This window comes from Castor canadensis, chromosome 17, assembly GCF_047511655.1.
Source record: "Castor canadensis chromosome 17, mCasCan1.hap1v2, whole genome shotgun sequence".
Lineage (NCBI taxonomy): Eukaryota > Metazoa > Chordata > Mammalia > Rodentia > Castoridae > Castor > Castor canadensis.
Window position 1 is genome coordinate 55,592,740 of NC_133402.1, and position 15,763 is coordinate 55,608,502.

Here is a 15,763-nt window from a genome sequence, read left to right on the forward strand (position 1 = left end):
AAGACAAAGAAAGGAACACATTCCAATCATTCTGAGACCATTAGCCTAATCACCTTTAATAGTGATTATTAAGTAGAATAATACCCAACCCTGAGGTCTGGGCTTTGGGAAGAGGAAGAGTGAAAGACAGAAATGGATGTATAGTTAAAATTCCTGTAAGACTTGGAGCCTACTAGAATTTACCTTAAGTCTATTAGGATATGCTATTCTATTTTAAAATGTAAAACTGGCTGGATGCCAGTGGATTATGGGTGTCATAATTCTAGCTACTTGGGCGGCAGACAGATCAGGAGGATCATGGTTTGAGACCAGCCTGGGCAAACAGTTTATGAGACCCTATCTTGAAAATACCCAATACAAAAAAGGGCTAGTGGAGTGGTTCAAGTGGTAGCATGCCTGCCTAGGAAGTGTGAGGCTCCAAGTTTAAACCCCAGTGCCACCAAAAAAAAGGTAAAGGCAGAAAGTACTCATATCCAGGTATTTTCCTATCTTAAAATCTTACTCTATATGAAATCTTAATATTGACAGTGATTGGTAAACATAGTGCTTAACTTTTAAAAGTATCCAAATTCCAGAGAAGGCAATTTATTACACAGATGGAACAGAGCCAAGAAGGCAAAACAGGTTTGGAAGGGTTTCCTTATGCTTTCTTTGTCAAATAAAGTGGGCTAGTTCTTATTCACTTACTGGCAGAACTGTGGGGAAGAAATAATTCAAACGAGATTTTGGAGGAAGAAACAATGAGAACAAGCTAGATACTACCAATTTGTACATAGGGAATAACTCCATCCACTGACAATGGAGGTATATGGTAAAGCAATCTACAGGACTCTTGTCTACTGGACTCTGACAGCAATGCTGGTGGTATTTGAGATCTGGAGTAATACACAGGTACCATAACAATACAACATGTACAAACTGACTATTAAAAATTATTTCTTTCAGGCTTTGGGTATAGCTCAGTGGTAGAGAGTGCTTGCATAGTACATTCAAGGCCCTGGGTTCAATCCCTAGCACTGAAAACTTTTTTCATCTTATTTTGACTTCATTACTACTTCTAAACAGTCACCTAATGTTCTCATACAATATACTGCAATTCTAAGAAACACCGCAAAACTAAGTTACACTGAAGTTCCATTTCCTTAAAAAACCAAAAGTGATTAATTACATGTTGGCTAACCAACCATTAAAAAAAAACAAGAAGTATCAAGAACAAATGGGACAAGGATAATTTGTGGAAAATTTGCTCTTTAAAGTCTTCTGATAATTAAACCATTTAAAATTTAGAGACTTATTCTAAATTTACTGTTTGACGTAGTTGGAAAGGGGGCAATAAGGTCAAGCTGTTCTTGGCAGAGTTGCATGAATGACTGCAGCTACATACATTTAAAGAACATTTACAGAATAATGTTCTTCTATTCACTTTATTCCTCTCCCCTCAACTTGTGTTATTTTACAGGTTTTTAAATACATAGGATGTAAAACATTTTCTTCATTAACAACATATACTGATGTAGCTTGTCAAAAAGTATGTAAGTAAATTATTTTCTTTATAATATAGGGCTGACAGAGGGAGGATTCCAAGATGGCGGCTAGAGGTAGGAAGCAGAAAGCGAGCCTCCTATAGTGAAATCTTGGAGAGACGTTGGAGACACACTTTGCAGGCATAATCACCGAGAAAAGGCATAACTTTGACCCCTCCACATCTCCAGCCGGCGCAGAGAATCTCCACTTCACGTTAAACGGAGAACCAAGGAGGCCCCCACCAGTGGCCGGCGCCCATACGGCTTGGGAAGACGCGGACCAGGTGAGCTTCGCGGTACCGCGGTAGCCCCACAGACAAGCCTGGGCCAGAGCAGCATAGCCCCCTGGACAGACTGACCTCCACCCGGGAAAAAAAGAGAAACTGAGTACTAAGCAATAAGAACAGTTAAGACACGCGGGAAAGAGGGTGGGGCGCCCTGAGCGCTGAAGATTGGGGGAAGGGAATCCTTCCCGGGACTGGAAATAAACGAGCCGGGCGGCCGGAGAGGCTCTGGCGGGAGCAGGGTGCATGCCCAGCAACCAGGAGCAGGGACACTTGTGAGAGGAGGGAGAAAAACTCCACAGGAGAGGAGGGAAGACCCCCTTCCCACGTGAACTGTAAATAAACACGCAGGCCTGACAACGCGGGGCAGTGTCACCTTTCCCAGTGCTTGGAAAGGGGAAAGCCTGTAGCAGAGGCTCCCGCACAGGAGAACTCTGAACAAACAAAGCCTGTGGGACCAGGTGAGTGCTAAGTTCACCCCAGAGATCTGCATAAATAACCCCGCCAGCTACAGAGAGAGAGAGAGAGAGAGAGAGTGAGTGAGTGAGTGTGTGTGTGTGTGTGTGTGTGTGTGTGTGTGTGTGTAGTTTTGTTCTACTTTATGCATCCCCTTTGATGAGACAACTACAGAACAACATCTGAGGCACCAACTCCAGGACTGGAGATTGAGACGGACACCCAAATTATTAAGACTGAAACTGCATTGCATATAAACTTGGAAGTTTTTTGGTTTTTTTTTTTATTTTCTATTTTCCATTTTATTTTAATTCATTTTTATATATAGATATTATTCATTTACTTATTTTTTATTTTTTTTATCTTTGATTTTCAATCCTCTCTCTGTCTCTCTAATGCCTCTTCAGCTTACTGTCGATTAGTACACTAACACTCCCTCTTTATACCTTTGAAACTCTCTTGTCTGATACATTGTTCTGCTTTCTCCCTCTTGTCTGTATATTTGTTTTCCCCTTTTCTTTAACTTCTTGCTTTCCATCTCAGCTTACTCTTCCATTCTCAATATTACCATTGTTATTATTACAAGCTAGAAAATACTTAATTGCACACAGTACAGGGACAGTAACAACACCAAGGACAATGACGGGAAGACAGAAAAAACAGGGAAACCAGTTTCCCCACAGCAAAAAATTAGTACAGGAACCAGAGTGGAATGAAGAGAACAGAAACTCAGATCCAGACTCCAACAAAATGAAGATAAACTATGCGAAAGGACCCAATGAAGCCCACAAGAATAATTTAAAAGAAGACATACTACAAGTACTCAATGAGAATTTTATAGAGATGATACTGAATAGGGTCAACCAAAATGTACAGGACACACTCAAGAAATTCCAAGACAACAAAAATAGAGAATTTGAAAAAGCAAAAGAAGAAATAAAAGAAACCATAGAAGCACTGTATAAACACCAAAGTGAAAGAGAGAACACAATGAATAAACGGATAAATAAACTCAGGACAAAAATAGACAACATTAAAGAAGAAAAGTGCCAGAATATGGAAAACCTCAGAAAAAAGAACAAAACAGAACTGCAAAACAAAACGGAAGGCCAATCCAGCAGAATAGAACAAACAGAAGACAGAATCTCAGAACTTGAAGATGAAATGGTAATTAAAGGAAAAACCGAAGAACTATTAATTAAACAACTCAAGACCTGTGAAAAGAAAATGCAAGAACTCACTGACTCCATCAAAAGACCAAACTTGAGAATCATGGGCATCGAAGAAGGAGAAGAGGTGCAAGCGAAGGGAATGCGTAATATATTCAACAAAATAATAACGGAAAATTTCCCAAATCTAGAGAAAGATATTCCCATACAGATACAAGAGGCCTCCAGGACACCAAACAGAACAGATCAAAATAGAACTACTCCATGACATATCATCATTAAAACAACAAGTTCAGAAATTAGGGAAAGAATATCGAAGGCTGTAAGAGAGAAAAAACAAGTAACATACAAAGATAAACCCATCAAAATCACAACAGTCTTCTCAACAGAAACATTAAAAGCAAGAAGAGCGTGGGGTGAGATCTTCCGGGCACTGAATAAAAATAACTTCAACCCCAGGATACTCTACCCAGCTAAACTATCATTCAAAATAGATGGAGCAATAAAAGTCTTCCATGATAAGCAGAAACTAAAACAATATGTGACCACAAAGCCACCATTACAAAAGATTCTGCAAGGGATCCTGCACACAGAAAGTGACACTCAACTTAACCATGAAAAGGCAGGCAGCACCAAACCACAGGATAAGAAAAAGCAAGACAGTAGATAGTAACATCAAGTTAGGTACACACAATCAAACCTTCAAACAACTAAGATAACTAGATGACAGGAATCACCACATACCTATCAGTACTAACACTTAATGTTAATGGACTTAATTCACCCATCAAAAGACACCGTTTGACAAAATGGATTAAAAAAGAAGATCCAACAATTTGTTGCTTACAGGAGACTCATCTCACCCACAGAAATAAGCATATGCTTAGGATGAAAGGCTGGAAGAAGATTTACCAAGCCAATGGCCCCCGAAAACAGGCAGGAATAGCAATACTTATCTCTGACAAAGTAGACTTCAAACCTACATTGATCAAACGAGATAAAGAAAGACATTCCATACTAATAAAAGGGGAAATAGACCAAAAGGAAATAATAATCATCAATCTGTACGCACCCAATGTCAACACAACCAATTTCATCAAACATACCCTGAAAGACCTAAAAGCATATACAAACGCCAACACAGTGGTTGTGGGAGACTTTAACACTCCATTATCATCAATAGATAGGTCATCCAAACAAAAACTCAATAAAGAAATCCAAGATCTAAAATATGCAATAGATCAAGTGGACCTAGTAGATGTCTACAGAACATTTCATCCAACCTCTACACAATATACATTCTTCTCAGCAGCCCATGGAACCTTCTCCAAAATAGATCAGATCCTAGGGCACAAAGCAAGCCTCAGCAAATATAAGAAAATAGAAGTAATACCATGCATACTACCTGACCACAATGCAGTAAAAGTAGAACTCAACAACAAAAGTAAAGACAAAAAACATGCAAACAGCTGGAAACTAAATAACTCATTACTTAATGAAGAATGGATCATCGATGCAATAAAAGAGGAAATTAAAAAGTTCCTGGAAGTCAATGAAAATGAAAACACAACCTACCGGAACCTATGGGACACAGCTAAGGCAGTCTTGAGAGGAAAGTTTATAGCCATGAGTGCATATATTAAAAAGACTGAAAGATCCCAAATCATTGACCTAATGATACATCTCAAACTCCTAGAAAAACAAGAACAAGCAAATCCCAAAACAAATAGGAGAGAAATAATAAAAATAAGAGCTGAAATCAATGAAATAGAAACCAAAAAAACCATACAAAGAATTAATGAAACAAAAAGTTGGTTCTTTGAAAAAATAAACAAGATCAACAGACCCCTGGCAAACCTGACTAAAATGAGGAGAGAAAAAACCCAAATTAGTAGAATTAGGAATGCAAAAGGAGAGATAACAACAAACACCATGGAAGTCCAGGAAATCATCAGAGACTACTTTGAGAACCTATATTCAAATAAATTTGAAAATCTAAAAGAAATGGACAGATTTCTAGTTACATATGATCATCCAAAACTGAACCAAGAGGAAATTAATCACCTGAATAGACCTATAACACAAAATGAAATTGAAGCAGCAATCAAGAGTCTCCCCAAAAAGAAAAGTCCAGGACCTGATGGATTCTCTGCTGAATTCTATCAGACCTTTAAAGAAGAACTGATACCAACCCTCCTTAAACTGTTCCACGAAATAGAAAGGGAAGGAAAACTGCCAAACACATTTTGTGAAGCCAGTATTACACTCATCCCAAAACCAGGCAAAGACACCTCCAAAAAGGAGAACTACAGGCCAATCTCCTTAATGAACATTGATGCAAAAATCCTCAACAAAATAATGGCAAACCGAATTCAGCAACACATCAAAAAGATTATTCACCACGACCAAGTAGGCTTCATCCCAGGGATGCAGGGGTGGTTCAACATACAAAAATCAATAAACGTAATAAACCACATTAACAGAAGCAAAGACAAAAACCACTTGATCATCTCAATAGATGCAGAAAAAGCCTTTGATAAGATCCAACACCATTTCATGATAAAAGCTCTAAGAAAACTAGGAATAGAAGGAAAGTTCCTCAACATTATTAAAGCTATATATGACAAACCTACAGCCAGCATTATACTTAACGGAGAAAAACTGAAACCATTCCCTCTAAAATCAGGAACCAGACAAGGATGCCCACTATCTTCACTCCTATTCAACATAGTACTGGAATTCCTAGCCAGAGCAATTAGGCAAGAAGAAGGAATAAAAGGAATACAAATAGGTAAAGAAACTGTCAAAATATCCCTATTTGCAGACGACATGATCCTATACCTTAAAGACCCAAAAAACTCTACTCAGAAGCTTCTAGACATCATCAATAGCTATAGCAAGGTAGCAGGATATAAAATCAACATAGAAAAATCATTAGCATTTCTATACACTAATAATGAACAAACTGAAAAAGAATGTATGAAAACAATTCCATTTACAATAGCCTCAAACAAAATCAAATACCTAGGTGTAAACCTAACAAAAGATGTGAAAGACCTCTACAAGGAAAACTATACACTTCTGAAGAAAGAGACTGAGGAAGACTATAGAAAGTGGAGAGATCTCCCATGCTCATAATTGGTAGAATCAACATTGTAAAAATGTCGATACTCCCCAAAAGTAATCTACATGTTTAATGAAATTTCCATCAAAATTCCAATGACATTCATTAAAGAGATTGAAAAATCTACCGTGAAATTTATATGGAAACACAAGAGACCACGAATAGCCAAGGCAATACTCAGTCAAAAGAACAATGCTGGAGGTATCACAATACCTGACTTCAAACTATATTACAAAGCAATAACGATAAAAACAGCATGGTACTGGCACAAAAACAGACATGAAGACCAGTGGAACAGAATAGAGGATCCAGATATGAAGCCACACAACTATGAGCAACTTATCTTTGACAAAGGAGCTAAAAATATACGATGGAGAAATAGCAGCCTCTTCAACAAAAACTGCTGGGAAAACTGGTTAGCAGTCTGCAAAAAACTGAAACTAGATCCATGTATATCACCCTATACCAAGATTAACTCAAAATGGATCAAGGATCGTAATATCAGACCCCAAACTCTTAAGTTGATACAGGAAAGAGTAGGAAATAATCTGGAATTAGTAGGTATAGGTAAGAACTTTCTCAACGAAACCCCAGCAGCACAGCAACTAAGAGATAGCATAGATAAATGGGACCTCATAAAACTAAAAAGCTTCTGCTCATCAAAAGAAATGGTCTCTAAACTGAAGAGAACACCCACAGAGTGGGAGAAAATAGTTGCCAGCTACACATCAGACAAAGGACTGATAACCAGAATATACAGGGAACTTAAAAAACTAAATTCTCCCAAAACTAATGAACCAATAAAGAAATGGGCACGTGAACTAAACAGAACTTTCTCAAAAGAAGAAATTCAAATGGCCAGAAAACACATGAAAAAATGCTCACCATCTCTAGCAATAAAGGAAATGCAAATTAAAACCACGCTAAGATTCCACCTCACCCCTGTTAGAATAGCCATCATCAGCAACACCACCACCAACAGGTGTTGGCGAGGATGCGGGGAAAAAGGAACCCTCTTACACTGTTGGTGGGAATGTAGACTAGTACAACCACTCTGGAAAAAAATTTGGAGGCTACTTAAAAAGCTGGACATCGATCTACCATTTGATCCAGCAATACCACTCTTGGGGATATACCCAAAAGACTGTTACTCCAGAGGCACCTGCACACCCATGTTTATTGTGGCACTATTCACAATAGCCAAGTTATGGAAACAGCCAAGATGCCCCAGCACCGACGAATGGATTAAGAAAATGTGGTATCTATACACAATGGAATTTTATGCAGACATGAAGAAGAACGAAATGTTATCATTCGCTGGTAAATGGATGGAACTGGAGAACATCAATCTGAGTGAGGTTAGCCTGGCCCAAAAGACCAAAAATCATATGTTCTCCCTCATATGTGGACATTAGATCAAGGGCAAACACAACAAGGGGATTGGACTTTGAGCACATGATAAAAGCGAGAGCACACAAGGGAGGGGTGAGGATAGGTAAGACACCTAAAAAACTAGCTAGCATTTGTTGCCCTTAATGCAGAGAAACTAAAGCAGATACCTTAAAGCAACTGAGGCCAATAGGAAAAGGGGAACAGGTACTAGAGAAAAGGTTAGATCAAAAAGAATTAACCTAGAAGGTAACACCCATGCACAGGAAATCAATGTGAGTCAATGCCCTGTATAGCTATCCTTATCTCAACCAGCAAAACCCCTTGTTCCTTCCTATTATTGCTTATACTCTCTCTACAACAAAATTAGAAATAAGGGCAAAATAGTTTCTGCTGGGTATTGAGGGGTGGGGGGGAGAGGGAGGGGGCGGAGTGGGTGGTAAGGGAGGGGGTGGGGGCAGGGGGGAGAAATGAACCAAGCCTTGTATGCACATATGAATAATACAAGAAAAATGAAAAAAAATAATAATATAGGACTGACAAAAGTTGAGGCTACTGAATTGAGATTTCCATTCTGCCACTTCAGGAATTATAATGCCAGGCTGACTTTAGTGCAGTTTTACTTTCCGTAGCTTCAACTTGAATCACCCTCAGTTAACTGTGGTCTGGGAAAAAAAGTATATTTTTGGGGGGTGGGGGTGGGGTGATGGTGGTACTAGGCTTCGAATTTAGGGCTGCACAATTGCAAGGCAGGCACTGCAGTAACTGACCATGCCTGCAGGCCTTTTAATGCTCTGGTTATTTTGGAGATAAGGTTTCCCTTTCCGCGTGGCCAGGCTGAACAGAGGTCCTCCTAAGTTAGTCTTCTCGAAGCTGGGATGACAGGTGCAAGTCACCATGCCCAGCTCTTTTCTGCTGACACTGAGCCTTGCAACACCTCCCACCCCCCAACGGCTGGCCTGAAACCATGACCTTACAGATCTCAGCCTCCTGCATAGTTGGGATGACAAGCACACACAATACCCAGCTGCTGGTTGAGATGGCCTCGAACTGGCTGGCCTCGAACTATGTTCCTCCTGATCTCAACTGCCCAAGTAGCTGGGATTACAGACATGAGCCACTGGCACCCAACACATGATCTGAAAACATTTCATGGAAATGTAGTGTCGTGAAATATGCCCTCTTGTTCTGTCCTGCCTGGGTGGTGCCCTGGAAGACATCCATCAAGGAGCCTCCTGACCAGCTGCGGGAGTGATGCTGCCAGTAGAGCTGGAAGGCAAAGCATTGAGCCAAAGAGGAATTATTTTTTGAATCTTAAGGTTTAACGTAGCTTTCTTGTTAGATTTTGGACTTACTTGAAATCTGCTACTCATGTTTTCTTTCCTCTTTTTCCCTTCAGGGATAATTATGCCTATCCTAAGCTTGTCCCACCACTGTATTTTGAAAGCACATAACTTTGTTGATTCTCCAGGTTCTGAGCTGGAAAAGAACTTGCTTTAGGATTATACCTTGAAGCTCACACACATCTGATTTACATGACATTTAAGTAAGGCTGAATTTTAGGCTCTAGAGCTGGCAGTGGAATGAGTTAAGGTTTTAGGGATATTGGGAGGAGATTAATGCATTCTATATGCATGAAGGATGTGAGTTCTGGGGAACCAGCGGTGGAATATGAGGAGTGAACGTTACCCTCACCAGCTAATCAGCTGACACTTCATCTTGGACTCTCCAGAATCCACAGCTGTGCGAAGTAAGTACGCTGCCTAAGCTACCCAGTCACTAGTCCCCTGCTACAGCAGCTCCTATTAAGATACTATCTGAACTTCAAAACTCAGCCATCTTTAACCACAAGTGCGCTTCATCTTCAAGCATTTTCAGTTTCATACGCAACCTAGGATCTGCAATTAGGAAAGGGAGAGGAGCTAATACTAGTGCGTGCCAGGCCCTCACAGCACTGGTTGTCTATGGCACTCTTCTGCCCTTTACAGAGGCTTAGCCACTGCTCTGTCTGAACGCCAGGGCCACCTGAGGCAGTATGAAACAGAACAGTAAGGAAAAGGCTCTACAGGAACCAAGAGCAGAGATGCTCACAAGATCTCATTAGGATCTGGGAGGAAAGCCAATTACAGAAAATATGCCCAGGACAAGACTTGGTCACAAGGCAGCACTGGTCACCAGTGAAAATACATGAACTATTCCTAACCTCAACCAAGAACCTCAACCTCATTCCAAGAACACATCAGGACAATTAAAATGATTCACTTAATAAAACTAATGTCTTTTTCCTACTACTAATATTAAATCTTAAGTCTTTATTTTCTAAACTAAGCTCTGAAAAGGTCCTTTCACCTATAGATTTTTTAAATGTCTTTATCATTTCCTTTTAATGTGAACTTAATACTTATTTCACATCAAACAGGTCTAAGATTGTTAATAAGTAAAATTTGCAACCATGAAGGAAATAAATAACTGTTCAGGATCTAAGCATCACTCTAAAATTAATAATGAACAATATAAAATAGAAACTTTTCTGTACTTTCAAAAACTGTAAGCATCCCCTGGTAAATCTAGCTTTCTCTGTGATACCACAGCAGCTCAACAGACTGCTGTTCCTGGGTATATTATAAACTTGAGGATTTCTTTCTTGATCAGTCTGCTCAGGGCACAACAATGACTTCCACAGCACTGGCCAAATAGGAATAAGAAGCAATGTGCTACAGATGCAAGCTCTGGACAACTTCAGATTTTCCTCCTAGGTAATCATTAACATCCCCAAAATATATGATGTGAAGGCACAAGGGACACATGTTGAGTTGCTTATACCCTAAAAACTATTCCAATACCTTAAAGATCTCCATGCTGCCAAAAACTACACTGATAAGATTAGCATGGAAGTCATTTCCTTGACTTGTTTTTCCCTACAAAAAGCTTTTAAAACATAACGAACGCCATAAAACAACAAAACCAATGAGAAACTCTTAACTCTGCATTCCTAATTGCATTTAGTCTCTTGATAGGAGATAGTATCTTGCAGCAGAATTATGTTAGCTACTATAATTAGCTAAATAATTCCAAAATATAAATCAAGAAATCTGCTTTCAAATAAAGGAAAAGAAAGTCACATCTATGGTTGTATCTACATCTGGTAAAAACAATAAAAACAGTATCTCAAGAATGCCTGTGATGAGGTCATCTGTTGGAATAATATTAGAACGACATATAATAACTAGTCAAATCTAGTTCTCATTTCCTGAGTTTGACAGTTACATGTTGATGCTAATAATGTGGAAATCTTGACATACTGAAATACTGGATCTTTCCAGTAAAAATTGTTAAAACAAAGCCCTGAAATGCAATGTCTCCTTTTTAAGACATGTATTTCTAAATAAATCATGTAGACTTTTTAACTATAAAGAGATGCAAAAACGTTAGACATCTTTTAAAGGAGAAAATGTTCCCTCTACAAGAATATCAATACCACTCACTGAGTGTGAGATTTATACAAAATACCTATTTTATATGTGCACAGACTCTTGTGGGAGTGGGGGTTACAAATGACTTATTTTGCATATGACCACATAAGTTTTTCAGTCCAAAAAGTACGACACCAAGTATACCACCTCTTTACCTCACGACTCCACCCATAAAGAAAAACTGGGTAGAGAATCATTACACTCTTGTAATTGTCATGTTCACTGAAATATTAATATTTTCACTCCCAATGTTAAAATAGAATCTTAAACATATTTTAAGAATTAAAAAAATGCTTATTCCCCTCAAACTAAAAATTAGGCTTTTTCTACTGTCAAATCACAGTTGCAAGAAACATAACGATGCATCTAGTTTTTCCAATCTCAATTCTCCAGGGCATAAGATACTTACAGGAGATACCAATACATGTGTGAAATGAATTTGTAAGAATCTTAAAAAAAACCTCATAGGATGTTAAAAAGTGTGAACAGTGGCAAAGTAATTTTTAAAAACTTATCTGATTCTGACTAGTCCAAACCAGGGTCATTTTCATATTTTGTAGTTTTTAAGAGCTGCATGTTTATCTCAGTTTAAGTTCTCAATAAATGCTCTTTGGAGTGGTACAGTTCCATTAAAAAAAAATCTAAAAAAGAAAAATCTGAACATTTTAGGAGTTAATCATGCTAAGTATAAATCAAGGAGTATTTATTCTTATCATTTTATGATAAATAAAGCTCAAAGAATTTTGAAAGCAAAAATAAAAAAAGAACACTTAAGCCAGCATGGTGGCATTCAGGAGGCTGAGGCAGAAGGATGGCAAGTTCAACATCAACCTGGGCTATAGAGTAAGGCTGTCTAAAAAAAAAAGAAAAAACAAAACAAAACCCAAACCCCTGGCCCAAGGAGGTTAACAGCGATATCTTATGTAAGTTCAATCAAGAAATGCCAAAATTAATTCTGAGTTTAAAGAACTACGTAAAGGGATGGGGGTGTGGTTCAAGTGACAGGGTACCTGCCTAGCATATGTGAGGATCTGAGTTCAAGTCAGAGAGAGAGAGAAAGGCAGAAAGAAAGAATTATGTTAAGTTACTCACCAATTCATGATTTAAAAAAAAAAATAAAGCTGCTATTAAATAAAGAAGTAGCAACAAAATATTCCGTTAACTACATTCTGATGATGGCAGATTCTGATTCTTACATAAAATATGTGAATTGCAAATTTTAGAAAACATCATAATCATGAATTAATTCTAAGTAAGTTTTTAAAAATGCTCTGCTTTAACTAAATCTGGATGTTATTAGCAAACAAAGAATAGTATATCCAGGTGAAGAGATATCATTCACACTGCTTAGTCATGTGTTAAGTAACTATGGTCTCATTTATTGACAACATATCATCTAATTTAATTTTTACTCTGAAGCTCCTGGAAAATACATGATCCTAAGTGTTATTTAAAAACTGTACTACTTGAGCTCAAACCCCAGTGACCCCAAAAAAACCAAAACCAAAAACCCTACTACTGCGTAATTATATAATGGAATGAATACTCACACAGAAATGAGCAGATATTTTAAGTAAGTGATGTATATTCTAGGGTCACAAGCAACACCTTTCATATCTTTCTGAAATGCTATCAAACTCCTTTTTCTAAGAATAATGAAAAAAATCCACTCTCTTGAAATTATACCTTAAAATTACATGAAATACGTATAGATTGTCATCCAAGAAATGTCTTCTTTTTCTTGCCCATCAAAAACTGCTATCTCACCTCAGCTAGGGCTGTACTTCAATGAATACTGAAACCACAATGTTTGAAGTCAATCATGGGAAAAATCATTAACATTCTACGACGAGCAAATTCATATTTTAAATCAGTCATGGAATGGGTTTTGCTTTTAAAGTAAACACTGCATTAAAAATGTTTAGATCCAAGCTTTTTTACTAAAAGGGTGACTTTGAAAAATGCATAGCTCTACTTCAATACTGTATTTTTAAACTATGTTCTAAAGTCCAAGTAAACCCACTTCCTCCCCATAAAAACAGCTTTGCCTAATGCAGAAACCAGAAAACAATTCCAACTGCAATTCAGAATTTTGAGTAAAGACTGGGCAACTCTAAAACCAAGCACCTTATCAAAGAGTACAACTGGTCCTTACTGTCATTCAATACAGCAGGCTATAGCTTGGCCTAAAATCAAACTCTGCTTTCCCTTTGTATTTCACTTGGGAAAAAATCAAAATCAAAACCAAAAATGCAACCCCTCTCTTAAAAAAAGAGAGAAAATCATTAAAGTAAGTTGCTTTGCATATTTTTATTGCTCTAGTTGGAATTTTAACTTCTAAACATTACTGTTAGAAAAAGAAATTTCATTTTACCATCAAAGCTGGAGGAAAACAGACAAGGCTTAGTTTTCTATGTTACCTAAACTGAATCCTCAGGGCTTGGATTCTGTACTTTGCCCTGCTGGAAGAGGCTGCGGGCAACAAGAAGTAGGTCTCCACCCAATGTTAACCTCTGCAGCTTCTCCATCAAGCAGGTAACATCCTTCTCAAAATCCTTCCTACTTACTTTGTCCATTTTAAATGCCAGGCACTTTTTAAAAAAGAGAATTAGTTAATTTTTTTTGGTAGTACGAGGCATTGAACTCAGGCACTCTACCACTTCAGCCACTCTACCAGCCCCAAGAGAACAGTTAATTTTACATTAAGTAGAAAAGGATTTTGAAGATATATACAATGAAAACCTATTAATTAACAGAAAAAAGTTCAGAAACACTTGTTAATTCACATCAAGTGAAGCTATTTTATCAAGATACTCATGTGAAAGAAGCAACATTATCAATAGCATGCCATTTATGAAAAATAAAACTATTAGATTATAATTGATGAGAAGGTTCCCCCCTTATTCTCATTTGAACATTAGAGTTGGTTAGTTTTTCAACAAGGAAATCTTAGATCACTTTAATCAGTAAGTATAGGAGTCAAATAGTAGCCCCAAAGATCCATGTGCTAACCACTGACACTTGTCAATATTCCTTACATAGCAAACTATGTGACTAAGGAACATGAAAGGAGAAGCTTATACTGGATTATGTAGGTCAGTGCAACCACTGTATCCTTTTTTGTTTGTTTGTTTTATTATTCATATGTGCATACAAGGCTTGGGTCATTTCTCCCCCCATGCCCCCACCCCCTCCCTTACCACCCACTCTGCCCCCTCCCTCTCCCCCCCACCCCCTCAATACCCAGCAGAAACTATTTTGCCCTTATCTCTAATTTCAACCACTGTATCCTTGAAAGAGAAGGAGAAGAAGTTCTGAAAGACACATTAAAGAGAAAGTAAAACAAATGTGGAACAAAACGAGATTTAACTATAAGCCAAAGGATGAATGTAAAGAGCATCAGAAGCTAGCATAGGCAATGACAGTTTCTTCCCAAGAGCCTTTAGAGGGAGCAAGGCTCTGCCTATACCTTCATTTCAGACACTTGACTTCCAGAACTGAATTGTAAGAGAATAAATCTGTTATTTTAATCCACTAAGGTCATAATAAATTGTTATAGCAACCAGGGAAAACTAATACACTGAGGAAAGAGTGTACACTAACTAATGTTAACTAATGAATTGCTACAATAATAAAGTATAGCAGGCAAGAGAGATAGGAAAATAAAATACATTAAGCATAATCTCTTTTTTTTTTTTTTTTGTGGTACGAGGAATTGACTTCAGAGCCTTGTGCTTCCTAGGCAAGTGGGTCTACCACTTGAGCTACACCTCCAGCCTTTTTGTTTTTATCTTATTTCTGAGATGCGATCTTGCTAACTTTGTCCCAGACTGGCCTCAAACTCAAGATCCTCCTGCCTCTGCCTTTTGAGTAGCTGGGATTATAGGGATGTGCCTCCATGGCCAGCCCATTAAGCATAATCTAATTTAGACTAAAAAGTCGAGTGACAGAAGTGAAAAACAGCTACAAAATACAAGTAGGTGTGAGTTCTGAAATTGTACATCACTAAGTATAAAGGACCCAGCTATATATCTGAGTGAGCAGAATTACCCAGAAACTAACAAAAGGAATACAGTGTGATGTGGTGGAGAATTATACATTACATAGGCTGTTACACTTGGAAGAGGCCATTTGAAAAAGGAAAACAATGCATGTGTATGACATGGCCTTCAGTTGGTCACCCTGAGACTTGTATAAGAAAAGAGAAATAATCCATTACTCTGAGTCTCAATAGCCTCACCTTTAAACTGGGTAAACAGTGCTTACCTTAGAGTATTACTAGTGCTCCCCACCCCCCATAACATGTGATGATGAAATGAGATTATACACATGATTAGGGACACAG

General features: G+C 38.0%; 1 protein-coding gene across 3 annotated transcripts in view; it reads right to left on the minus strand.

Annotated features, from left to right (window-relative positions):
* The window catches only part of Ryk (receptor like tyrosine kinase), a 92,460-nt gene that overhangs the window by 5,576 nt on the left and 71,121 nt on the right, over positions 1-15,763 (minus strand). The window lies entirely within an intron of this gene.